At 38.0% G+C, this 27,866-nt stretch overlaps 2 pseudogenes; one reads left to right on the top strand and one right to left on the bottom strand.

The window, feature by feature from the left end:
• Positions 1-2,404: 2,404 nt before the first annotated feature.
• Positions 2,405-3,342, top strand: LOC113877179 (annotated as a pseudogene).
• A 5,990-nt stretch (positions 3,343-9,332) lies between these two features.
• Positions 9,333-10,288, bottom strand: LOC113877356 (annotated as a pseudogene).
• Between the last annotated feature and the right edge of the window lie 17,578 nt (positions 10,289-27,866).

Raw genomic sequence — 27,866 nt, 5'->3', positions numbered from 1 at the left:
TTGCTCAGACTCATGTCTGAGTTGGTGATGCTATCTAATCATCTCATCCTCTTATAATTAGTTGTACCAATAATCCAAATCAAACTCTGTTAATTAGGTAATTATGGATTCACCAAGCAGAGATAAGAGTTTTTATATATGAAAATTCTTGGTCTTAGCTCTATCTCCCAGTCAAAATCAGCAACTCTGATCTGGTTTAGTTTATCCACACTTAGAAGCCAGAAGATCTATGATCATGATATATTGGGTACAGGTGAACCCAGACCAAACTGAAATATCAGTGACTATGTTATGTGTCCAAATCATTTTCTCTATGGCTTATTTAACCCCCATATGAATAAGTTCAGGGTAGGAAAGTAGTTTACAGAGATTAATCAACTTCTGAATTGTGAGTTGCTACTAGTTGGAGGGAGCTAGGAAACAATCATAGAGTTTATACACTTTTTAAAATAGTTCCTCTTCTAACTATTTGTATTTTCATTTTCTTTTTCCTCAATACTTTTACATAACTGGCTACTTGCCCATAACTGAAAAGTCACATCTTTGAAGAGATCTTTGACCACTGTGTGCATCCTGCCTCTTCTTATTTCTGTGTTTATCAGCATGCTCTGTTTTTTTCTCACAGTAGTTCCATTCCCTATATTGTCTCATTTCTATATTTTTCATTCACTCCTTTTCAAATAGAATCAATTATGATACAAACCAGAATCTCATGTAGCTTGTTCAACTTCATATTACAAAACTTACACTACTTCTAGATATAATGTAATAAATAATAAATATAGCAAATATATTTTACATAACATTGGTTTGATGTTTGTAAATGAATTATTATAAGCAATTATAACTACAGCCCATCTTATATCACAATATTCTCTTCAAGCAATATTATTATGGGGATCTTAAATTCCGGAGATAATGTTAATCCTACAGATGCATCCCTAAGTACTCAGAGCAGTTTACTTCTCAGAAGACTTATCTGAGGAAGTGTATTAAACAGAGAAAACATTCCTTGTGAACATTTAAATGGTAATGGCATTGAATTTGAAAATAAATAATTAGACATATAATGGATTGTTGCTGAAAAGCGGTAGAATCTGAAATAAGACAATAGTTTTAAAAGCATGGCACCTGAATTTTATTTTATATGTGTATCAAATGTATCTATTGATATAATTTTGATATGATGATTGAACCACTTGAGGTTTACTTCTCTGAGATAACTGTTAAACTGATACAGTCTGCGTTGTTAAATACTTCTTACCTCATCCTGCAAGCAGCAGTAATCAAGCAAGTGAAATATATAGATAAATAAAATAAAACATGACTAGGATTTTCATAAGTTGAAAGCTTTTTTTTTTTTTTTTTAATTTTATTTTATTTTTAAACTTTACATAATTGTATTAGTTTTGAAGCTTTTTGTATCATATGCTGGCATAGTGTAGAAAAGTATGTCAATGACTAGATTGTAAGACCAAGGTTTAAAATAATCATCCCATAAAATTGAATAGATAAGAAGATATCTTCTGGACTTCCTTGGTGGCTCAGTGGATAAGAATATGCCTACCAATGTAGGGGACATAAGTTCGACCCCTGGTTGGAGGAGGATTCCACATGCCATGGAGCAACTAAGTCCAAGTGTCACAATTATTGAGCCTGCGCTCTAGAACCTGTGAGCCACAACTATTTAAGCCTGCTCACCTAGAGTCAGTGCTCCACAACGAGAGAAGCCACTGCAGTGAGAAGCCCACACACCCCAACCAAGAGGAGCCCAAGCACAGCCAAAAATAAGTAAACAAATACATTTTTCAAAAAGGATATCTTCCAAGTCATAGGGAAATGAGTAAGTTAAAATTGCATGTGCATTTGTATTAATATTGACCATGAGAGGCAACCATCATATACAAAAATAGTATTCAATGGAATTTCAATGATTCACTCTTATCAATTCCCTGTTCAGCACAAAGTGGTTGTCTGATCTTAATGAATATTTACATTTATATTCTCAAGTCATTTCCTGTAAGACAATATGTTGAAATGGATTTGGTCATTCTCTGATGACTCTCAGTCTAGCTTTACTTCTATTAGCACACTATGATGTTAGTATCATTGTAATAATTTAGAAAAAAAAACAAGTGTCTAATACTAGTAGTATATGAATGTAATTGTCTGTTTTAGAGTTAAGAAACTAATAAATATTGTAATAATTACCTCTAAGACCTATTAAAGGGAATAAATGTGATAATATACTCATATTAAACTTTGTGCAAAGTCTACATTGATTTTTATATTATTTGAATTAGAATACTGATAAACATGACTCAAAATTTTCAAGAATAAAATAAATCCATTCGTTTCTTTTAATTTGTCCATAGGCAATTCAGATTGGGTCTAAGTGAAGGCAATGCCAAATTTCACAGATGTGACAGAATTTGTTCTTCTAGGGTTGACCAGTCATCAGGAGCTTCAAGTTCTCTTTTTTTTGTGGTGTTTCTAGTAGTTTACATGATCACTCTGATAGGGAACATTGGTATGATTATTTTGATCAGCATCAGCCTCCAGCTTCAGAGTCCCATGTACTTTTTCTTGACTCATTTGTCTTTTGTGGATGTGTAGTTCTCTTCCAATGTCACTCCGAAGATGCTGGAAAACTTACTATCAGACACAAAAACCATTCCCTCTTTGGGGTGTTTGGTGCAGTGTTACTTCTTTATAGCCCTTGTCCACATGGAAGTATCTTGGCTGTGATGGCCTTTGATCACTATATGGCCATCTGCAACCCTCTGCTTTATGGCAGTAAAATGTCCAGGACTGTCTGTGCTCATCTCATCTCTTAGGCTAACAGAGAACATCTATGGGTTCTCTGTTAGCCTCATCTGTACACTGTGAACATATGGCCTGTACTTCTGTGCAAACTTTGGAATCAATCACTTCTATTGTGCTGACCCTCCTCTTATCAAGACTGCCTGTAGAGGGGTCCACATTAAAGAGTACAGCATGATTGTTATTGCTGGGATTAATTTCACATATTCCCTCTCAGTGGTTCTTATTTCCTATACACTCATTGTAGCGGCCGTGCTGCGCATGCACTCTGCTGATGGCAGGAGGAAGGCATTCTCCACGTGTGGGTCCCACCTGACAGCTGTTACCATGTTTTATGTGACTCTCATCTTCATGTATCTCAGGAGGCCCACTGAAGAGTCTGTGGAACAGGGGAAGATGGTGGCTGTGTTTTACACCACAGTGATTCCCATGTTGAATCCCATGATCTACAATTTGAGGAAAAAAGATGTGAAAGAGGCGATCAACAAAGCAAACATCAAGGCAAACTTGAGGCAGTGAACCTGCAGTACATAATTCCGTGTATGCCACTTCCTGTTATAAATGTCCAGGCATATAAATTCCCTGTTTAAAATAGACTGTGTACAGGCAACACTTAACTATACGATGAGGTCCAGTCTAACACAGTGATGGGTTTCCCTATGAATGGACTCTCAGGACTAAGCCTCCTTTATCTATATATGCAAAAATACTAACCCTGACCTATTACTGTTAGTCCCAGTGTATGTAAAATAGTGCTAAGTGTAGTCATCAGATAACTCATAAATACATTTGGATAAGCACATGCTAATTTGGAGGTATCTTTGTAAGAATTGAATATGATTTCTTAGGATATTTTGTATATACAATTGCTCTTCACTTGTTAAAAGTAATATTACTTATAATATAAGTAATATATAATTTCATGAGAAAAAATTAAGACATCACTTTTCTATGAATATAAAAGTTGGTGGATCCTCATTTACCAAAAAAAGCTTCCAATAACATTCATACATGCATGGGCTTTTGAAAACAAAAATGTATTCAGAATCTTCAACTAGTGTCATTAATCAATCATAAGGTTAATTCTCAGTATGTATTGCTGTATAATTAACAGTATTTGTGTTTCAAGCAATCTGTTGACTCACCATAATTCTGTTTGGTTTGGATTTTAGCTAGTTGTTTCTCTCTTTATTAATTTGAATAGGTGAAACTTTTTTACTAAAGCCTATCATGTCCTTCTCATAGTTTAAAAAGATGAAACAATATGGATTTTTGTCATTTAAAATCTAACTTTTGATCAGAAGAATGTCCTGTTAAACATTTTGTTGCTATGATGAAGCTATTGTTTGATTCCAAATTCTTGTCACTAACATTACATTCTTAGGTCTGTGTTTAGCTACTTAAATCAAGCTTTTAATAACTATAATGGATCAACCAGATAAGAATCTCTGTAAAACCGAATGCCATTGCACTAGACATGTATTAAAAGGTGATCAGCACAGCTGAAACTAGTATCCACTGGGGTCTGATTACAAGTTTACTCTTCAATTTATGTTGATTGGTATCCACTTAATCACCTTCATTCTTAATATAAGTGGAATACATTTTTTGTCCTTGACTCTTGCTAATAATGCCAGCATAAAAGCAACACAGAAGCATAAGTAATTTCTCATGAATGAGTTTATTCTTGTTTAAGGGCTAATTCAATTAAAAGGGGTGCACAATTGTGTAGAAAGACTCTGAGAAGTAACATTTACTTGTGATAATATCACTGGAAAGATGGATTCATTTAAGCACAGAAAGTATTGTTACTCAGGCTAATTTACTAATTGCCCATACGTCACATTCCCTCAGATTGGTTCTGAGAAAAAGCAGATGGTGGGAAGAGAGTTGTTTTTCATAACTTTAGGTTCTGAGCAGGTAGAAAGAGTACCATTTGATTAGTATTGGAAACTACATTAACAAAGTTTTTTTTTTTTTAATGTTTTCAAATCACCCAAGTTTGCTTCTAAAAAATTGGTGTCAAGTATGAAATTATAGGCTCTTCAAGAAACAATCATACTGACAGAGATCATTATAACTTGACCCTTTAGGATCACATTTTCTGTGATTCGTATGGCAGACATATTCCTCAGAGTCCACTTTTTTATATTTTATTTTATAAGCAAAACATTTGTCATCCAGCTGTTAACCACCATTCCCATTGTCCCTTGTCAGTGGGATACATAATGTTGTCAAGTCTTGGCAATGAGCCATCAGTAGAAACTAATGCGTAAAACCTAAAGATCACCTTCTCTATGTTAAAGCCATTAGATACGGACTTTTTTCTCTTCCTTCCCACTTGAAAATGTTGCCACTAAAATGATCTCTTTTTAGACAAAGATGGAAACCACATATTGAGGGTCTAATTGCCTTTCCCAAAGGCAATTAGAAAGGAAGAAATTACCTGAGAAAGGAATAAATTACTTTATTAAGTCACTGCATCTTGGGAGTTTACTTAGATCTAGTGCTGTATTTGCTCTTACAATACTTTTCATAAACATATCCTTGGCACTTCACCTCTGCATCTTACCACTCACTAGGACGATTTTTACCTGAGAATAATCAAGTCTCTTCAGAAAGTATCCTGATGTTGAGAGAAGGGCATCTTGTCTTCTGTTTTAACCAGAAGGAGAAAAACTCAAGCTTCTGATCTATATTAGATATTAGGTTATATATCCCTTTGTCCTAACTACTTGATGAGTCTTTGGGCTTGTTATGACATTTCAGACTCCAGTTGTCACATTAACTGGTTTTGGATCCCTTTTGAGCCATCATCTAGGCCATTTCACTAGCCTTTTTAGGTATTTACAAGTCTCTTTCTTAAGCTTAGGGAATCTCAGCTTTTTTTTTTTTTTTTTTTTTCAGCACTGTGCTTGCAGATGTAGATAAGGTGTGTTTTCACCAGATATTTGAGCCAGCACATCTTTAACTGTCCTTACTTGTTAGTGGGGCTTCCCCAGTGGCTCAGCAGCAAATAATTATCTACAAGGCAAGAGACATGGTTTCAATCCCTGGGGGAACATCCCCTGGAGAAGGAAATGGCAACCTACTTCAGAATTCTTGCCTGGAAGACTCCGTGGACAGAGGAGCCTGGTGGGTTACAGTCCATAGGGTTACATAGAGTCGAACACAACTGAGCGTTCACACTCTTACACGCACTTATTATGAGTGAAGTTGTTCTCCCAAGAGTTGTGTTAAGTTCCTAACCTGAAGAACTTCAGAGTTTGGTTACAGGGTCATTGGGTTATAGGGTTATTATTTGGATATAGAGTAGTTGAAGATGCAATTGTTAATATGAAGTCATACTGAAGTAAGGTGGACTGTTAATCCAGTGTGATTGATGTCCTTACAAGAATGAAGAAATTTGGACACAGATGTAGAGGGAAGATGATCATGAGAATACAGCAGGGACTGGAAAGATGCTTACCAGACAAGGAATGTCTGGGACCATGAGCAGCTGGAAAAAGCAAGGAAGGAACCTCCCCTAGAGCTTCATAGAGAGCCTGGTTCCACCACTACCTTGACTTCAGACTTGTAGGCTCCAGAAATGTGAGAAAATAAATTTTTATTGTTGTAAGTTAATGAATGTGTGGTACTTTGTTAACACAGACTGATGAAACTAATACATTTATTTACAGTATTGTTTCAGTGTTAGAACTTTGGTTTTACTTTAGTCTTTTTTAGTCTCCAAGGCTATTATCTTTTCTGCTCTAGGACCTCTTCAAATGTATCTGAAGTTTCCTTGGTAAACGTGTGGTTTTGCAACAACCTCCGGTGAATCCAGTGTGCTACCTAGAAGGGGCACCAGGTTCCTTTTGAAAGATTCACTAACTTTTAAACCCTTCTCACATTGCCAATCTCAGGTTCAGCCCTTACTCTGTAGTTTACTATATAAGCTCGCTGATGTGCTTTTAACTATTTAAATTATACTTTTGGAATTATTAAAAAAAATAACAACAACAAAGATGTTTTCCTTTCTTGAGTTTTATCTTTGGCAATTGACACTAATGATTTCCAAGATTAATTTCTCTGCAACTGTGCTCCCTGATCCCAAAAGAAGTTGATTTAAGAACTTGAAAATCAGGATTGTAATTCATTGCTTCTGTTCAGAATTTGTACAATTTGCATCCACCTAGAATACCTTGTTTCTGCTTTAATAATGGTGTTAAGGTTAGTTGAGGCATATATTAAAATAAAATTTAATATAAATAATTTAACGACAATATTGATGTCTTCACATAAATCTGAAATCTAATTTAACAATGAAATGTTTACTAAGATAACTTGGATAAAATAAGCTAAAATGTTTCTGAATAACTTATACAATCAATTTTTTGCCAGTATTTCCCAAAATAGCAGACTATTCAGCACATTCAGGAATGTTTTTGATTTTGCCTTATATGAATAGCTCACAATATCACCCACATGGTAGACACCAAATATTTGAATCTGAATTAAAAAAAAATAAATAAATACATTCCAGCTGATGGTTTAAGTGGGCCTTAGATTGCATCACTTTACAACCACCCCAACATAGAACTATATTCCTGACATCTGACAGCAACCACGTTTATAACTTGGTTTTAAACTACCACTTCTTGTCAACCCATTGTAATTTCTTCAAATATAAAAGGATCTTAAGCTTTGCTGAGGGAATATAGGGGCATGTCTGCATTTCTGTTTTGATACAGAAAAAGAGAGTACGACTTTCCAAATGCTGAGCCTGATTTCCAGATTTGCAAGCCGAAAATGGACATCTTTTCAAACAACATGAGAACCATGGAATCACAGAGAGTGACTGACAGTGAATCTAGTGGGAGTCAGAAGCAGAGAGGAATGATTTTTAGCAGACGGGGTACACTTGAGGAACAGCTACTGCATGGAATGACATGGGGATGGAAAAGAAATTTACTTTACCATCTCCCTTTTTCTGTCTCTACAATGTATAAAATAGAAAGATTTTTGAAAGCAGTGGCTAAATCTTATTATCAGTTAAATAGGAACTATCCAGGTCAAAGCCATCAAATGTCACATATGCAAATAGTAGCAATTTGTTAAAAATGTGCATTGTAATATTTTAAACATTTTATCTTACTTATCAGTTCAGTTCAGTGCAGTTCAGTCGCTCAGTAGTGTTTGACTCTTTGCAACCCCATGAATCGCATCACGCCAGGCCTCCCTGCCCATCACCAACTCCCAGAGTTCACTCAGACTCACGCCCATCGAGTCAGTGATGCCATCCAGCCATCTCATCCTCTGTCGTCCCCTTCTCCTCCTGCTCCCAATCCCTCCCAGCATCAGAGTCTTTTCCAATGAGTCAACTCTTCACATGAGGTGGCCAAAGTACTGGAGTTTCAGCTTTAGCAACATTCCTGCCAAAGAAATCCCAGGGCTGATCTCCTTCAGAATGGACTGGGTGGATCCCTTGCAGTCCAAGGGACTCTCAAGAGTCTTCTCCAACACCATAGTTCCAAAGCATCAATTCCTCAGCGCTCAGCTTTCTTCAGTCCAACTCTCACATCCATACATGACCAGTGGAAAAACCATAGCCTTGACTAGACAGACGTTTGTTGGCAAAGTAATGTCTCTGCTTTTCAATATGCTATCTAGGTTGGCCATAGCTTTTCTTCCAAGAAGTGTCTTTTAATTTCATGGCTGCAGTCACCATCTGCAGTGATTTTGGAGCCCAAAAATATAAAGTCTGACACTGTTGCCACTGTTTCCCCATATATTTCCCATGAAGTGATGGGACCGGAGGCCATGATCGTTTTCTGAATGTTGAGCTTTAAGCCAACTTTTTCACTCTCCTCTTTCACCTTTATCAAGAGGCTTTTTAGTTCCTCTTCACTTTCTGCCATAAGGGTGGTGTCATCTGCATATCTGAGAAATATTGATATTTCTGCTGGCAATCTTGATTCCAGCTTGTGCTTCTTCCAGTCCAGCATTTCTCATGATGTACTCTGCATATAAGTTAAATAAACAGGGTGACAATATATAGCCTTGATGTACTCTTTTTCCTATTTGGAACCAGTCTGTTGTTCCATGTCCAGTTCTAACTGTTGCTTCCTGACCTGCACACAAATTGCTTAAGAGGCAGGTCAGGTGGTCTGGTATTCCTATCTCTTTCAGAATTGTCCAGTTTATTGTGATCCACACAGTCAAAGGCTTTGCCATAGTCAATAAAGATGAAATAGATGTTTTTCTAGAACTCTCTTGCTTTTTCAATGATCCAGCAGATGTTGGCAATTTGGTCTCTGTTTCCTCTACCTTTTGCAAAACCAGCTTGAACATCAGGAAGTTCACGGTTCACATATTGATGAGGCCTGGCTATATTATATGAAAAATAGAACTCATGTGCAAAGTCATTTTGCTCATATAAAAATGGTAAAAATAAAATTAACCTATCAAAGATAATAAAAACAACATATCTGCATGAGGCATAGCTCCAAGACAGTTAGTGTTACAAGTTACATTCTAATGTTTATTAGGGACAGGAAATAACATTTTTCAAAGGCTTTCCTCAAGGCATTTTTTACTTCTTGATTCCTCAGGCTGTATATCATGGGATTCAACATAGGAATGACTATTTTGTAGAAGACAGAGGCCATTTTGTCTGTGTCAAGGGAATGGTTTGATTTGGGCTGCAGATACATGAAGATCAGAGTCCTGTAGAATATAGTGACAGCAATCAGATGAGAACCACAGGTTGAGAATGCTTTGTGCCTCCCCTCTTCAGATTGGATTCTCAGGATGGTAGCCACAATGTATAAGTAAGAAATAAGGACCGTGGTCAAAGAGCTGATCATGTTGAATTCAGCAAAAATAAAAATCAAGATCTCTTTGAGGCTGGTATCTGAGCAGGCAAGGGCCATCAAAGGGACATCATCACAATAGAAGTGATTAATAACATTGGAGCCATAGTAGATCAATCAAAAAGTAACAACTGTGTGGAAGAAAGCAAGAGAAAAGCTGTATAAGTAAGGGTCTGCTACCAGTTGCATGCACACCTTTTGGGACATGATCACCAAGTACAGAAGAGGATTGCAGATGACCACATAGCAGTCATAAGCCATTAGTGCAAGAAGGAACATCTCCAAAATCAAGAAGTTCAGGAGAAAGCCTAGCTGTGCACACATTCATAGAAAGATATTGACCTGTGCTTAGTCATGAGGGTCTCCAGGAACTTTGGGGCTATTGATGAAGAGTAACAAAAGTCTACAAAGGCCAGAGTACTGAGAAAAAAATGCATGGGTGTGTGAAGGTGAGGATCCAACCGGATTAAAGAAATCATGCCAATGTTTCCCATCAGAGTTAGAGACTATACCACTAAAATGAGAAGAAAGAGAAGGATTTCAGTCTCTCTCTGGACTGAAAAACCCTAAAGAATGAATTCCATCACCCTAGTAATATTCTCTTCAATCATTTGTTCTAGTCTCCGAACTGCTGAAAAGAGACACGTTAAAGACAGATAAATTATCAGGAGTAAGGAATTGTCATCTGATGCCAAAACATGTGTTTAAACTTGAGAAATTATTACTCATTGAAATAGAATAAGTGAAGTCGCTCAGTCATGTCTGACCCTTTGCAACCCCATGGACTGTAGCCTACCAGGCTCCTCCATCCATCGGATTTTCCAGGCAAGAGTACTGGAGTGGGTTGCCATTTCCTTCTCCAGGGGATCTTCCTGACCCAGGGATTGAACCCAGGTCTCCCACCTTGCAGGCAGATGCTTTACCATCTGAGCCACCAGGGAAGTTCCCCAGAAGTTCTGAAGCAAAATATCAGAACAAATAAATATATCCCCTCTCAAATTCTCCTGTTTAACTATTTATAATTTTCTGAAGCCAAAAATTGAGGTTTAATAAAAATAATGTTTATAAAGATATGTAATATTTTAGCTTTAGATTATTTTAGTTATATTAAATAATAGAGAGAATGAATATATTTTTATATATCCTGCTCCCATATTTACTTCTCAGTGGAGTAAAACTTAAATATATAACATTTTAACTGTTTTAATAGACATTTATTTTAACAAATGTACATTATGCTAAATATAATACAAAGCTAAACAGGATATTCAATGGATAGAAAAGTGGAAGAAATTAAATATTTTTATTTGTCAATTAGGCAAATTTTGGATTCATATGTAATTTATTCATTTTCAAATACTACTTTCTAAAAGTGAAAAAGTATACTTGTAGTTAGAGTTAGAATACACATATGTTAAAAAGTAGAGTTCTTTATAATCATTTACTCAATGGACATGAGTTTGAGCAATCTCTGGGGGACAGTGAAGGACAGGGAAGGCTGGCATGCTGCAGCCCATGGGGTCACAAAGAGCCAGACAAGACTGAGTGAGTGAGCAGCAACAAATAGCTTTACATTAATTATTTTCAACACATAATCAGGAATACTTTCTAAATTATTGGACAAATTTTTAGTGTAGCAATAGCAAGCACACTTGCTTGTGAATGGTAGCCATCTCTTTGACAAGAGAAATAGCAATTATGTGTAATGGTACTCCTATCATGATGTTCAACTTGCATGATGTGGTTTTTGAGAATTCTATGCCTCTTTCCACTTCTGAGGCTAAGGAAGATAACTAGCTAACTTTAATTTCAAGAGTAAATTAAAAAAAAAAAAAAGGAAAAAAATCTCACCATATAAAATTAAAATGAAGTATGCAAAATAGAAAGAGTAACCCCTGACTTTTCCCCTAAATATTTTACCCAAAGGGAAGTTTCATTTTTTGTTGTTGCTGTTTTTTAAGAAGTTACTGTGAGTGGTCAGAAAATGTGCCCTTTTAGTTTTTCCTCCTCTTTATATTGACTCAGCTTGATGTGATGACTTGTACCTAACGTGTTTTCCAGGAAAAAAATAAATAAATAAAACACATGCACCTATGTGTGTGTGTGTATAAATATATGTATATATATATATATATATATATATATGTGTGTGTGTGTGTGTGTGTGTGTATGTGTTAAGTCACTTCAGTTGTGTCTGACTCTATGTGACACTATGGATTGTAGTCTGCAAGGGTCTGCTGTCCACAGGATTCTCCAGGCAATAATACTTCAGTGGTTTTCTGTGCCCTCCTCCAGGGAATCTTCCCAACCCAGCAATCGAACCTGTATCTTCTTTGGCTCCTGCACTGCAGGCAGATTCTTTACCGCTGAGCCACTAGAGAAGCCCATACATACATACATATATGGTAAAACATCTGCCTGCAATGCAGGAGACCCAGGTTTGATTCCTGTGTTGGGAAGATCCCCTGGAGAAGGAAATGCCAACCCACTCCATTATTCGTGCCTGGAGAAACCCATGGACAGAGGAGCCTGGCAGGCTAGAGTCCATGGGATTGCAAGAGTCAGACACAACTTAGTGACCAAATTACCACCATATATATATACACACACACACATACACAAATACATATGTGTATATACAAACACACGCACACTTAAACATAAGTACATACATAAAATGTGGCATGAAAACTGTTTTCCCCCATCCATTTATTTTCTTCTTGCTGGAGGCAAAACCCAGGTTTGAAATGTGTGTTTCAACTAACTTATCTTCCTGAATAGACATCTTAACAGCGCTATTGGCACTACAGCTCACCATTCTGGCAAAACAATGGAAAAAATAAAATATTGGTCTGAACATCATTTGCCCATTTCCATGATGGTAATATAATAACTCTAGTCTCACTTTGGTCTTCCATAATAAATATCATTTTGGATATCTTAGAGGTAATTAGCAGAAATTTTAATACTGAGTTACTTTTCTTTGAGTATACATTGAAGTCAGGCTTATTTCTTCTTTGTAATAAAAGGGAAAAATGCAAAACCCACACAGACTCATCAATTCTGAAAAAGGGTAAAAATTAAAAAAAAAAAAAAAAAAACACCTCCCTGATCTGTGAATTAATTTCAGACATAAATGTCTCTTTTTTACATTTTTTTAAAACCATCAAAAGTTTCCCCTAAGAGAAAGGCAACATTCATACATACAAATGCTCTTTTCCTTAGGAATTGGCTTCCAGTTTTATCAATAAATTGTTTTCTCCTAAAGGAAACCCAAGTCTTGGGCAGAAGTCAAAAAGGATATTTTATTTGGGGTGGGCTAAGAAAGGTATTTCATTATTGTGTATACAAGTCAGCTTCATCCAGTTGGAACAAAGTTAGACAGTGTCATCTACTTTCCTTTAAATGGCAAAAAGTGTAGAGGCTTGGAAAAGGAGGGTTATGAAAATGACCGACGGTAACTCTTAACCCATCTGGTTATAGAAGAAATCTTCTCTGGAAAGTTGGAATACCCAGGGTACCTGAATGGGTGAAGTAGGACTTTATAAAGTACAGTCTTTATTCCTTGGGAAGTTAATTCCTAATATTCCCCACACATGACTGCACCAGGTTCACTGACCCTCTGTGGTGCAACTGTGATTAGAAAACTTCAATTAGAAAAAAAAATAGCCTATAAAAACAGAGGTAACAATAGGTCTTATTTTTAACTAGAATGATGTCATCATGAAATGACTAATCCTTGATTCAGTTCAGTTCAGTCACTCAGTCATGTCCAACTCTTTGCAGCCCCATGGACTGGAGCATGCCAAGCTTCCGAATCCATCACCAACTACTGGAGCTTGCTCAAACTCAGTCTATCAAGTCAGTAATGCCATCCAACCATCTTATACTCGTCAGTCCCTTCTCCTCCCGCCTTCAATTTTTGCCAGCATCAGGGTCTTTTCTACTGAGTGAGGTCTTAGCATCAGGTGGCCAAAGTATTAGAGTTTCAGCATGAGTCCTTCCAATGAATATTCAGGACTGATTTACTTTAGGATAGACTGGTTGGATCCACTTGCTGTCCGAGGGAATCTCGAGTCTTCTCTAACACCACATCCCAAAGGCATCTATTCTTCAGGACTCAGCTTTCCTTATAGTCCAATTCTCATATCCATACAGGACTACTGGAAAAACCATAGCCTTGACTATATGGACCTTTGTTGGCAAAGCTGAGTCTCTGCTTTTTAATAGGCTGTCTAAGTTGATAATAGCTTTTATTCCAAGGAGAAAGGGGCTTTTAATTTCATGGCTTCAGTCACCATCTGCAGTGATTTTGGAGACCCCCCCCCCAAAAAAAAGTCTCCCACTGTTTCCATCGTTTCCCTATCTGCATGAAGTGATTGGACAAGATGATATTTATTTGGTGAATGTTGAGTTTTAAGCCATCATTTTCACTCTCTTCTTTCACTTTCATCAAGAGGCTCTTTAGTTCTTCACTTTCTGCCATAAGAGTGGTGTAATCTGCATATCTGAGGTTATTGATATTACTCCCAACAGTCTTGATTCTGGCTTGTGTTTCATCTGGCCTGGCAATTCTCATGATTTACTCTGCACATAAATTAATAAGCAGGGTGACAATATACAGCCTTGAAGTACTCCTTTACTGATTTAGAACCAGTGTGTTGTTCCACGTCCAGTTCTAACTGTTGCTTCCTGACCTGCATACAGATTTCTCAGGAGGCAGGTCAGGTGGTCTGGTATTCCCATCTCTTTAAGAATTTTCCATAGTTTGCTGTGAACCACACAGTCAAAAGCATTAATGTAATCAGTAAAGAAGTAGATTTATTTCTGGAACTTGCATGTTTTTTCTATGATCCAGTGGATGTTGGCAATTTGATCTCTAGTTCTTCTGCCTTTTCTAAATCCAGTTTGAACATCTGGAAGTTCACATTTCATGAACAGTTGAAGCCTGGCTTGGAGAATTTTAAGCATTACTTTACTAGCGTGTGAGATGAGTGCAATTGTGCAGTAGTTTGAACATTCTTTGGCAGTGCCTTTCCTTGTGATTGGAATGAAAACTGACTTTTCCCAGTCCTGTGGCCACTGCTGAGTTCTCCAAATTTGCTGGCATATTGAGTGCAGTACTTTCACAGTATCATCTTTTAGGATTTGAAATAACTCAACTGGAATTCCATCACCTCCACTAGCTCTGTTCATAGTGAGGCTTTCTAAGGCCCCTTGACTTCACACTTTAGGATGTCTGGCTCTAGGTGAGTGATCATGCCATTGTGATTATCTGGGTCTTGAAGAGCTTTTCTGTATAGTTCTTCTATGTATTCTTGCCACTTCTTCTAAATATCTTGTGCTTCTGTTTTGTCCATACCATTTATGTCTTTTACTGAGCCCATCTTTGCATGAAACATTCCCTTGTAGCTCTAATTTTCTTGAAGAGATCTATAGTCTTTCCCATTCTTTTGTTTTCCTGTATTTCTTTGCACTGATCACTGAGGAAGTCTTTCTTATCTCTCCTTGCTATTCTTGGAAATGTGCATTCAAAGTGATATGTCTTTCCTTTTCTCCTTTGCCTTTAGCTTTTCTTCTTTTCTCAGCTATTTGTAAGGCCTCCCTAGATAATCATTTTGCTTTTTTAATTTCCTTTTCTTGTGGATGGTCTTGTTCACTGCCTCCTGTACAATGTCCTGAACCTCCACGCACAGTTCTTTAGGCACTCTATCAGGTATAATTCTTTGAATCTATTTGTCACTTCCACTGTATAATTGTAAGGGATTTGATTTGGTCATACCTGAATGGGCTGGTGGTTTTCCCTACTTCCTTCAATGTAAGTCTGAATTTGGCAATAAGGAGTTCACGATCTGAGCCACAGTCAACTCCCAATCTTGTTTTTGCTGACTGTATATAGTTTCTCCATCTTCAGCTACAAAAAGATAATCAATCTGATTTCACCATTGACCATCTGTGATACCCAAGTGTAGTGTCTTCTCTTGTGTTTTTGAGCAGTGTGTTCTCTTGGCAGTACTCTGTTAGCCTTTGCCCTGCTTCATTTTGTACTCCAAGGCCAAATTTTCCTGTTATTCCAGGTATATCTTAACTTCCTACTTTTGCATTCCAGGCCCCTATAATGAAAAGGACATCTTTTTTGGGTGTGAGTTATAGAAGGTCTTGTCAGTTTTCATAGAACCGTTCAACTTCAGCTTCTTCAGCATTACTTGTCAAGGCATAGACTTAGTTTTCTTTGATTGAGATATTGAATGGTTTGCCTTGGAAACAAACAGAGATAATTCTGTCAATTTTTAAGATTGCATCAAATACTCTTGTGGAGTATGATAGCTACTCTATTTCATCTAAGGGATTCTTGCCCACAGTAGTTGATATAATGGTCATCTGAATTAAATTCACCTATTCCAGTCTTACTCCTTGGAAGGAAAGTTATGACCAAACTAGATAGCATATTCAAAAGCAGAGACATTACTTTGCCAACAAAGGTCCGTCTAGTCAAGGCTATGGTTTTTCCTGTGGTCATGTATGGATGTGAGAGTCGGACTGTGAAGAAGGCTGAGCGCCGAAGAATTGATGCTTTTGTTTTTTGTTTTGTTTTGTTTTTTTAAATTAATTTTATTCTATTCTCAAACTTTACATAATTGTATTAGTTCTGCCAAACATCAAAATGAATCCACCACGGGTATACATGTGTTCCCCATCCTGAACCCCCCTCCCTCCTCCCTCCCCACACCATCCCTCTGGGTCGTCCCAGTGCACCAGCCCCAAGCATCCAGTATCGTGCATTGAACCTGGACTGGCATCTCGTTTCATACATGATATTTTACATGTTTCAATGCCATTCTCCCAAATCTTCCCACCTTCTCCCTCTCCCACAGAGTCCATAAGACTGTTCTATACGTCAGTATCTCTTTTGCTGTCTCGTATACAGGGTTATCGTTACCATCTTTCTAAATTCCATATATATGCGTTAGTATACTGTATTGGTGTTTTTCCTTCTGGCTTACTTCACTCTGTATAATAGGCTCCAGTTTCATCCACCTCATTAGAACTGATTCAAATGTATTCTTTTTAATGGCTGAGTAATACTCCATTGTGTATATGGAATTGATGCTTTTGAACTGTGGTGTTGGAGAAGACTCTTGAGAGTCCCTTGGACTGTAAGGAGATCCACCCAGTCCATTCTGAAGGAGATCAGCCCTGGGATTTCTTTGGAAGGAATGATGCTAAAGCTGAAACTCCAGTAGTTTGGCCACCTCATGCGAAGAGTTGACTTATTGGAAAAGATTCTGATGCTGGGAGGGATTGAGGGCAAGAGGAGAAGGGGATGACAGAGGATGAGATGGCTGGATGGCATCACTGACTCGATGGACATGAGTCTGAGTGAACTCCGGGAGTTTGTGATGGACAGAGAGGCCTGGCATGCTGTGATTTATGGGGTCGCAAAGAGTTGGACATGATTGAGTGACTGATCTGATCTGATTCTAGTCTATTTTAATTCAGTGATTCCTAAAATGTTGATGCATCTCCTGTTTGACTACTTCCAATTTACATTGATTGATGGACCTAACATTCCAGTTTCCTATGAAATGTTGCTCTTATAGCACTAGACTTTAATTCCATAATCAGTCACATCTACAGCTGGGTGTTGTTTTTGCTTTGGCTCCATCTCTTCATTCTTTCTGGAGTTATTTCTCCACCTTTCTCCAGTAGTATATTGAGCACCTACCAATCTGGGGAGTTCATCTTTCAGGGTCCTATCTTTTTGCCTTTTCATACTGTTTATAGGGTCCTCAAGCCAAGAATACGGAAGTATTATCCTTGACTGTGCATATCCAGTTCAGTTGCTTGAAACAAAACAATCAAAAAAAAGAAAAAGAAAAAGAAAAAAAAAAGTGGTAAACTATTTAAATATCCTAACTATTTATGATGCATTGTCATCATTTGTTTATATTTGTCTCTTCCATTCCCTGTGACCTTCCTAGCTGAAGGGATTCTGGTTCAAATTATTTGCTTCACATCTACTAAATGTGTTTTTCACCTAAATATTATAAATCGTAAGTTGTTTTCTTTATTATTTGCTGTGTGTAGACCTAAGAACAATAAATACCCTTTGTCTACATCAGATGTCATTAAAATTCAACTTTTAAAATTACACAGGATTAATTTGTTGTGTCAGAGAAGGCAATGGCACCCTACTCCAGTACTCTTGCCTGGAGAATCCCATGGATGGAGGAGCCTGGGAGGCTGCAGTCCATGGGTTTGCTAAGAGTCGGACACGACTGAACGACTTCACTTTTACTTTTCACTTTCCTGCATTGGAGAAGGAAATGGCAACCCACTCCAGTGTTCTTGCCTGGAGAATCCCAGGGATGGTGGAGCCTGGTGGACTGCCGTCTATGGGGTCGCACAGAGTCGGACACGACTGAAGTGACTTAGCAGCAATTTGTTGTGTGACCTGAGGCAAGAACCTAAGTTATTGTTGTCCCTAATATTATTAATTAAATAATCCATGTCTTTCTTATCAATTTATAATTAATAGGACTTTGAAAATATCACCTCATTTACTAAAATAAATCAATAAAATGAATGAGCTCAGAGTTTTATAAAACTTGATAGGTATAGGGCAATTTATATATGCTTTACTTTATGAAAAGAAAGTTTTATTTTCAGATCATAAATATAGTTGACACCAGAACAAAAGGGGTTTGAACTTCATGGATCCACTCATATGCCATTTTCTTTTATTATTATTATTTTTTTATTATTATTATTATTTAGTATTTCTCCTCCACTTTATTTTTTTATTCTTTTTTTTTTTAACTTTACAATATTGTATTGGTTTTGCCATATTATTATTAGTTTTACTTTACAGTACTGTATTGGTTTTGCCATACATCAACATGCATCTGCCACGGATGTACACGTGTTCTATATCCTGAACCCCTCTCCCACCTCCATCCCCATACCATCCCTCTGAGTCATCCCAGTGCACCAGGCCCAAGCTTCCTGTATCCTGCATCGAACCTGGACTGGAGATTCGTTTCCTATATGATATTATACATGTTTTAATGCCATTTTCCAAAATCATCCCCTCCCTCCCTCTCCCATAGAGTTCAAAAGACTGTTCTATACATCTGTGTCTCTTTTGCTGTCTCGCATACAGGGTTGTCGTTACCATCTTTCTAAGTTCCATATATTTGTGTAGTATACTGAATTGGTGTTTTTCCTTCTGGTTTACTTCACTCTGTATAATAGGATCATTTCATCCACCTCATTAGAACTGATTCAAATGTATTCTTTTTAATGGCTAAGTAATACTCTATTGTGTATATGTACCACAGCTTTCTTATCCATTCATCTGCTGATGGACATCTGGGTTGCTTCCATGTCCGGCATATTATAAACAGTGGTGCGATGAACATTGGGGTGCATGTGTCTCTTTCAATTCTGGTTTCCTTGGTGTGCATGCCCAGCAGTGGGATTTCTGGGTCGTATGGAAGTTTTATTTCCAGTTTTTTAAGGAATCTCCACACTATTCTCCATAGTGGCTGTACTAGTTTGCATTCCCACCAAAAGTGTAAAAGGGTTTACTTTTCTCCACATCTTCTCCAGCGTTTATTGCTTGTAGACTTTTGGATCGCAGCCATTCTGATTGGTGTGAAATGATATCTCATTGTGGTTTTCATTTGCATTTCTTTGATAATGAGTTATGTTGAGCATCTTTTCATGTGTTTGTTAGCCATCTGTATGTCTTCTTTGGAGAAATGTCTATTTAGTTCTTTGGCCCACTTTTGATTGAGTTGTTTATTTTTCTGGAATTGAGCTTCAGGAGTTACTTGCATATTTTTTAGATTAGTTCTTTGTCAGTAGCTTCATTTGCTATTATTTTCTCCCATTCTGAAGGCTATCTTTTCACCTTGCTTATAGTTTCTTTTGTTGTGCTGCAGTTTTGTTTATTTTTGCTTTTATTTCCAATATTCTGGGTGGTGGGTCATACAGGATCCTGCTGTGATGTATGTCGGAGAGTGTTTTGCCTATGTTCTCCTCTAAGAGTTTTATAGTTTCTGGTCTCACATTTAGATCTTTAATCTATTTTTAGTTTATTTTTGTGTATGGTGTTAGAAAGTGTTCTAGTTTCATTCTGTTACAAGTGGTTGACCAGTTTTCCCAGCTGCTGCTGCTGCTGCTAAGTCGCTTCAGTTGTGTCTGATTCTGTGCAACCCCATAGACAGCAGCCCACCAGGCTCCACCGTCCCTGGGATTCTCCAGGCAAGAACACTGGAGTGGGTTGCCATTTCCTTCTCCAATGAATGAAAGTGAAAAGTGAAATCGAAGTTTCTCAGTCATGTCCTACTCTTAGCAACCCCATGGACTGCAGCCTACCAGGCTCCTCCATCCATGGGATTCTCCAGGCAAGAGTACTGGAGTGGGGTGCCATTGTCTTCTCCAAGTTTTCCCAGCACTGCTTGTTAACGAGATTGTCTTTAATCCATTGTATATTCTTGCCTCCTTTGTCAAAGATAAGGTGTCCATAGGTGTGTGGATTTATCTCTGGGATTTGTATTTTGTTCTATTGATCTATATTTCTGTCTTTGTGCCAGTACCATACTGTCTTGATGACTGTGGCTTCATAGTAGAGCCTGAAGTCAAGTGGGTTGATTCCTCCAGTTCCATTCTTCTTTCTCAAAATAGCTTTGGCTATTCGAGGTTTTTGTGTTTCCACACAAATTGTGAAATTATTTGTTCTAGCTCTGTGAGCAATACATTTGGTAGCTTGATAGGGATTGCATTGTATCTATAGATTGCTTTGGGTAGTATACTCATTTTCACTATATTGATTCTTCCGATCCATGAACGTGGTATATTTCTCCATTTATTAGTGTCCTGTTTGATTTCTTTCATCAGTATTTTATAGTTTTCTATATATAGGTCTTTAGTTTCTTTAGGTAGATATATTACTAAGTATTTTATTCTTTTCATTGCAATGGTGAATGGAATGGTTTCCTTAATTTCTCTATTTTCTCATTATTAGTGTACAGGAATGCAAGGGATTTCTGTGTGTTGATTTTTTATCCTGCAACTTTACTATATTCACTGATTAGTTCTAGTAATTTTCTGGTGGAGTCTTTAGGGTTTTCTATGTAGATGATCATGTCATCTGAAAACAGTGAGAGTTTTACTTCTTCTTTTCCAATTTGGATTCCTTTTATTTCTTCTTCTGCTCTCATGCTTCTGCTAAGTCACTTCAGTTGTGTCCGTCTCTGTGTGATCCCATAGACGGAAGCCCACCAGGCTTTCCCGTCCCTGGGATTCTCCAGGCAATAACACTGGAGTGGGTTACCATTTCCTTCTCCAATGCATGAAAGTGAAAAGTAAAAGGGAAGTCGCTCAGTCGTGTCTGACTCTTAGCGACCCCATGGACTGCAGCCCACCAGGCTCCTCCGTCCATGGGATTTTCCAGGCAAGAGTACTGGAGTGGGATGCCATTGCCTTCTCTGTCTGCTCTGATAGCTGTGGCCAAAACTTCCAAAACTGTGTTGAATAGTAGTGGTGAGCGTGGGCACCTTTGTCTTGTTCCTGACTTTAAGGGAAATCCTTTCAATTTTTCACTATTGAGGATAATGTTTGCTGTGGGTTTGTCATATATAGCTTTTATTATGTTGAGCTATGTTCCTTCTATTCCTGCTTTCTTGAGAGTTTTTATAATAAATGGATGTTGAATTTTATCAAAGGCTTTCTCTGCATCTATTGAGATAATCATATGACTTTTATTTGTCAATTTGTTAATGTGGTATATTACATTGATTGATTTGCAGATATTGAAGAATCCTTGCATCCCTGGGATAAAGCCCACTTGGTCATGCTGTATGATCTTTTTAATGTGTTGTTGGATTCTGATTGCTAGAATTTTATTAAGGATTTTTGCATCTGTGTTCATCAGTGATATTGGCCTGTAGTTTTCTTTTTTTGTGGCATCTTTGCCAGGTTTTGGTATTAGGGTGATGGTGGCCTCATAGAATGAGTTTGGGAGTTTACCTTCCTCTGCAATTTTCTGGAAAAGTTTTAGTAGGATAGGTGTCAGTTATTCTCTAAATTTGTGATAGAATTCTGCTGTGAAGCTGTCTGGACCTGGGCTTTTATTTGCTGGAAGATTTCTGATTACAGTTTCAATTTCTGTGCTTGTGATGTGTCTATTAAGATTTTCTATTTCTTCCTGGTTCAGTTTTAGAAAGTTGTATTTTTCTAAGACTTTGTCCATTTCTTCCATGTTGTCCATTTTATTGGCATATAATTGCTGATAGTAGTCTCTTATGATCCTTTGTATTTGCGTGTTGTCTGTTGTGATCTCTTCATTTTCATTTCTAATTTTATTGATTTGATTTTTCTCCCTTTGTCTCTTGATGAGTCTGGCTAATGGTTTGTCAATTTTATTTATCCTTTCAAAGAACCAGCTTTTGGATTTGTTGATTTTTGCTATGGTCTCCTTTGTTTCTTTTGCATTTATTTCTGTTCTAATTTTTAAGATTTCTTTCCTTCTACTAACCCTGGGGTTCTTCATTTTGTCCTCTTCTAGTTGCTTTAGGTGTAGAGTTAGGCTATTTATTTGACTTATTTCTTGTTTCTTGAGGTATGCCTGTATTACTATGAACTTTCTCCTTAGCACTGCTTTTACAGTGTTCCATAGGTTTTGGGTTGTTGTGTTTTCATTTTCATTCATTTCTATGCATATTTTGATTTATTTTTGGATTTCTTCTGTGATTTGTTGGTTATTCAGCAGTGTGTTTTTCAGCCTCCATATGTTGGAATTTTTAATATTTTTTCTCCTATAATTGAAATCTAATCTTACTGCATTGTGGTCAGAAAAGATACTTGGAATGATTTCAATTTTTTTGACTTTAGCAAGGCTAGATTTATGGCCCAGGATGTGATATATCCTGGAGAAGGTTCCATGTGCGCTTGAGAAAAAGGTGAAATTCATTCTTTTTGGGTGCAATGTCCTATGGATATCAGTTAGGTTTAGCTGGTTTGTTATATCATTTATTTTATTTATTATTATTATTATTTTTTTTTGGTTTGTTATATCATTTAAAGTTTGTGTTTCTTTGTTAATTCTCTGTTTAGTTAATATATCCATAGGTGTGAGTGCGGTATTAAAGTCTCCCACTATTATTGTGTTGTTGTTAATTTCTCCTTTCATACTTGTTGGCATTTGTCTTACGTATTGTGGTGCTCCTATGTTGGGTGCATATATATTTATAATTGTTATATCTTCTTGTTGGATTGATCCCTTGATCATTATGTAGTGTCCTCTTTGTCTCTTTTCACAGACTTTGTTTTAAAGTCTATTTTATCTGATATGAGTATTGCTACTCCTGCTTTCTTTTGATCTCTATCTGCATGGAATATCTTTTTCCAGCCCTTCACTTTTAGTCTGTATGTGTCCCATGTTTTGAGGTGGGTCTCTTGTAGACAACACATATAGGGGTCTTGTTTTTGTAACCATTCAGCCAGTCTTTGTCTTTTGGTTGGGGCATTCAACCGATTTACGTTTAAGGTAATTATTGATAAGTATAATCCCGTTGCCATTTACTTTATTGTTTTGGGTTCGAGTTTATACACCGTTTTTGTGTCTCCTGTCTAGAGAATATCCTTTAGCATTTTTTGCAGAGCTGGTTTGGTAGTGCTGAATTCTCTCAGCTTTTGCTTTTCTGTAAAGCTTTTGATTTCTCCTTCATATTTGAATGAGATCCTTGCTGGGTAAAGTAATCTGGGCTTTAGGTTATTTTCTTTCATCACTTTAAGTATGTCTTGCCGTTCCCTCCTGGCTTGAAGAGTTTCTATTGAAAGATCAGCTGTTATCCTTATGGGAATCCCCTTGTGTGTTATTTGTTGTATTTCCCTTGTTGCTTTTAATATTTGTTCTTTGTGTTTGATCTTTGTTAATTTGATTAATATGTGTCTTGGGGTGTTTTGCCTTGGGTTTATCCTGTTTGAGACTCTCTGGGTTTCTTGGACTTGGGTGATTATTTCCTTCCCCATTTTAGGGAAGTTTTCAACTATTATCTCCTCATGGTCTTTCTTTTTGTCTTTTTCTTCTGGGACTCCTATGATTCGAATGTTGTGGTGTTTAATATTGTCCTGGAGGTCTCCGAGATTGTCCTCATTTCTTTTAATTCGTTTTTCTTTTTTCCTCTCTGATTCATTTATTTCTACCATGCTATCTTCTATTTCACTAATCCTATCTTCTGCCTCCGTTATTCTACTATTTGTTGCCTCCAGAGTGTTTTTAATCTCATTAATGAATTATTTATTATATATTGACCCTTTTTTATTTCTTCTAGGTCCTTGTTAAACTTTTCTTGCATTTCCTCAATCCTCGCCTCCAGTCTATTTGTCTGTGATTCCATTTTTATTTCAAGATTTTGGATCATTTTCACTATCATTATTTGGAATTATTTATCAGGTACATTCCCTATCTCTTCCTCTTTTGTTTGGTTCGCTGGACATTTATCCTGTTCCTTTACCTGCTGGGTATTCCTCTGTCTCTTCATCTTGTTTATATTGCTGAGTTTAGGGTGGCCTCTCTGTATTCTGGCAGTTTGTGGAGTTCTCTTTATTATGTAGTTTCCTCGCTGTGGGTGGGATTGTATCAGTGGCTTGTCAAGGTTTGTTGGTTAGGGAAGCCTGTGTCGGTATTCTGGTGGGCGGAGCTGGATTTCATCTCTCTGGAGTGCAGTAAAGTGTCTAGTAACAAGTTATGAGATGTCAGTGGATTTGGAGTAACTTTGGGCACCCTGTATATTGAAGCTCAGGGCTGTGTTCCTGTGTTGCTGGAGAATTTTCATGGTATGTCTTGCTCTGGAACTTGTTGGCCCTTGGGTGGTGCTTGGTTTCAGTGTAGGTATGGAGGCATTAGATGAACTCCTATTGCTTAATGTTCCCTGACATTAAGGTGTTCTATGATGTTCTAAGGATTTGGACTTAAGCCTCCTTCTTCTGGTTTTCAGTCTTATTTTTACAGTAGTCTCAAGACTTCTCCTTCTATACAGCACCACTGATAAAACATCTAGGTTAAAGATGAAAGGTTTATCCACATTGAGGGACACCCAGAGAGGTTCACAGAGCTGCATGGAGAAGAGAAGAGAGAGGAGGAAGTTAGAGGTGACCCAAATGAGATGAGGTGGAATCAAAAGAGGAGAGAGCAAGCTAGCCAGTAATCACTTCCTTATGTGTGCTCCACAGTCTGGACCGCTCAGAGATGTTCATGGAGTCATACAGAGTAGAGAAGAGGGAGGAAGGAGACAGAGGTGGCCAGGACGATAAAAGAGGGGGAATGAAAAGAAGCGAGTCAGATCCAGTCAGTAATCTGTTTCATAAGTGTCCTCCACCATCTGGAATACACAGAGATTCAGAGTAGAGAAGAGAAGGAGGAGGGCAGAGACAGAGGTGACCTAGTGGAGAGAAAGGAGAGTCCAAAGGGCGAGAGAGCAGTTAAGCCAGTAATCTCACTCCTAAGGTAAAATAGGTACTGAGGATTGGGTTCTTAAAGGTACAAAATTGATAACAAATACCAAAAAGCAAAGATTAAAATTCTAGAGTAGAAGTTGGATTTTCAAAAATACAATATTAGAGAAAAGAAGAAGAAGAAGAAAACAAAGTCACAAAGATATATATATATATATATATATATATATATATATATATATATATGAAGTTTGCTTTAAAAAATAGTCTTTTATTTTTTGAAAAGTAATGCTGCAGCTGCTGTGTCGCTTCAGTTGTGTCCGACTCTGTGTGACACCATGGACTGCAGCGTACCACACTTCTCCATCCATGGGATTCTCCAGGCAAGAACACTGGAGTGGGTTGCCATTTCCTTCTCTAATGCATGAAAGTGGAAAGTGAAAGTGAATTCGCTCAGTTGTGTCCGACTCTTAGTGACCCCATGGACTGCAGCCTACCAGGCTCCTCCATCCATGGGATTTTCTAGGCAGCAGTACTGGAGTGGGGTGCCATTGCCTTCTCCCTGAAAAGTAATAGTAGGTTTTAAAAATGAAAATTAAAGGAGTAATAGAGGATTTAAGAATTAAAAAAAAAAGTTAAAGAAAAAAGAAAAGAATGGTCATAAAAATTGTAAAAATATGTCTAGGACTTTCTCTGGTGTTGTTGTGGGCAGTGTGGGGTCAGTTCATTTCGGATAGTTTCTTGGTCTGGCTTATATTTCTCGAGATCTATAGGCCCCTTCCTATGTAGTTGGTACTAACTACAGGGTTTTAATCTATTGCACCTGTCACTTCCAAGGCAGTTTCCTCGGGTTTAGCTTCTGTTTGCTGGTCTCCTCAGTGTCTGATTTCTGCCCTGACACAAGGGGGCAGTGGTGGACGCTTTTTTAGGCTCACTTGTTCAGTCGCACTGTGGGGAGGGAGGGACGCTGCAAACAAATAACACAGGCGTGTGCTTGTAGTGTCTTAGCCACACTGGGCCTTCCCCTGCTCACAGTACATGCACCCTCCCTGCCCACACAGCTCAGTCTCTAGGGTACTCCGCCGGGAACCATCCGAGTCTGGCCCTGGGCCGCATGCATCTCCCAGGTCCAAGCCACTCAGGTTCAGGCACTCAGGTAGTCCTCAGAGGCACAGACTCCATTGGGCCTACATTTTGTTCCCTTCCCAGTGCCGAGGAGCTCAGGTGATGAGGTGTTTTGGGGAGTGCGGTCACTGTGACTTATCACCTCTCCCGTCCCAGCCACTCAGTTTTCTGGGTGTACAACTGGCACACCTTCTCAGGCGGATGACTGTCCAGAACCCCAAGAAGTCTTAGTAAGCAAAGAAGCCTGCTTGCAGTTTGGTAGATAATGTCTCTCTGGGGCTGCAATTGCACCCTTCCAGCTCTGGTTGCCTGTCATCAGAGGGGTATGGTCTGCAGCCAGCTAGTTCTGTCCTGCCCTTTGTTCTGTGCATGGGCCTGGTGATGTCTTAGGGCTTTTTGCGTGATAGCTATCCCACAGTCTGGTTTGCTAGCCCAAATTAGTTCACTCTGATTACCCTCGGGGCATTCCAGCCTGATCCTTACTCTAAGCAATCTAGCCTGCACCTCCCTGCCCAGCCCCCAGTTGCTAGTGGTGGGCACAGGTGTCTGCGCTGCTTCTCCGCTGGGGGAGTTACCGCTGGGCTCATAATCTGTGGGTTTTAATTATTTACTTATTTTTCCTCCCTATTATGTTATCCTCTATGCTTCCAAGGCTCGGCATAGACTTGGCAGTGAGAGTGTTTCCTGGTGTTTGGAAACTTCTCTCTTTTTAAGACTCCCTTCCCAGGATGGAGCTCTGTCCCTATCTCTTTTGTCTCTTTTTTTGTCTTATATTTTTCCTACCTCCTTTTGAAGACAACGGGCTGCTTTTCTGGGTGCCTGATGTCCTCTGCCAGCTTTCAGAAGTTGTTTTGTGGGTTTTACTCAGCGTTTAAATGTTCTTTTGATGAATTGTGGGGGAGAAAATGGTCTCCCCGACCTTTTCCTCCACCATTTTCTTTTCAATAAATACTACTACAGTCCTATCCAAAGTTGTTTGACTCTGCAGATGAAGAACTGCATTTCTTCTGCAAAGTTAAGGCAAATTCTCCAATTAGTGGGGATCATGTCCTTAATCCTACATTGCTCAAGGGTCAAATGTATATGTATGCATCATAATAAAATTTGATATACAGAAAAATATGAAAAATATATAATATAAATCATCAAGTACATGTAACTACTCTTTAAGTTTGAATACAATTCATTTTTCTTCATATTTTATGTACTTTATTAAAATATGTTCATAGAGTATATGATGATTTACTACTTTTAATGTCCCCCCATTTTTTCCCAGAAAGTCAGTCATTCATCAATATCCAGCGGGGAATGGTTCCAGGACACCTATCCTCCCTCCCCACAAAATGCAGGGGTGATCAAGTCCCTTATACAAAATGTCATAGCATAGTACAGTTGTCCCTCTAATTCAGAGGTTCTGCAACAGTGGATTCACCAACCATGGCTCCAGGATGAACTGCCAAATTCAGGATCCATAAATATAAAAGTCTGATGATATAACAGGATTCTGGGCTCCGCTCGTGGCTCAGATGTTAAAGAATCTGCCTGTAATGCAGAAGACCTGGGATCAATCCCTGGGTTGGAAAGATCCTATGGAGAAGA

This window comes from Bos indicus x Bos taurus, chromosome 19 (genome assembly GCF_003369695.1).
Source record: "Bos indicus x Bos taurus breed Angus x Brahman F1 hybrid chromosome 19, Bos_hybrid_MaternalHap_v2.0, whole genome shotgun sequence".
NCBI classification, from domain to species: Eukaryota; Metazoa; Chordata; class Mammalia; order Artiodactyla; family Bovidae; genus Bos; species Bos indicus x Bos taurus.
This window is presented reverse-complemented; position numbering and strand designations above follow the sequence as displayed.